This window comes from Gavialis gangeticus, unplaced genomic scaffold (genome assembly GCF_001723915.1).
Source record: "Gavialis gangeticus isolate Ggan-Ray unplaced genomic scaffold, GavGan_comp1, whole genome shotgun sequence".
Lineage (NCBI taxonomy): Eukaryota > Metazoa > Chordata > Crocodylia > Gavialidae > Gavialis > Gavialis gangeticus.
The window spans coordinates 57,881,455-57,881,796 of NW_017729024.1; positions in this window are offsets into that span (position 1 = coordinate 57,881,455).

A 342-nucleotide genomic window follows, 5' to 3' on the forward strand; every position below is an offset into this window, starting at 1 on the left:
TCTACAAATGAAGCTATTGAGAGTCTTTTGTATACAGTTGGTTACAATATTTGATTACTTGAGGATATTGATTGGGCCACCCTTTCTGATGCTGATGTTATAGAAGCAGCAGCAGCAGCAGGAGGAGGAGGACTTCTGGATCAAGAACGTTGGAAAGAGCTACTTGCACTTTCATCAACATGATCTACGTCCTCCTCACTTACACCCATGAAGGATTTTTTAATGTCTTCAGGACACTTCTTACATGCAAGCATGTGTTTGGTCATCCTAGTAGCATTTGGAAATGCATATTTCATTTGACAGTATTTGCAAATCACATTTTTTTTTCTCAGAATAACTTGT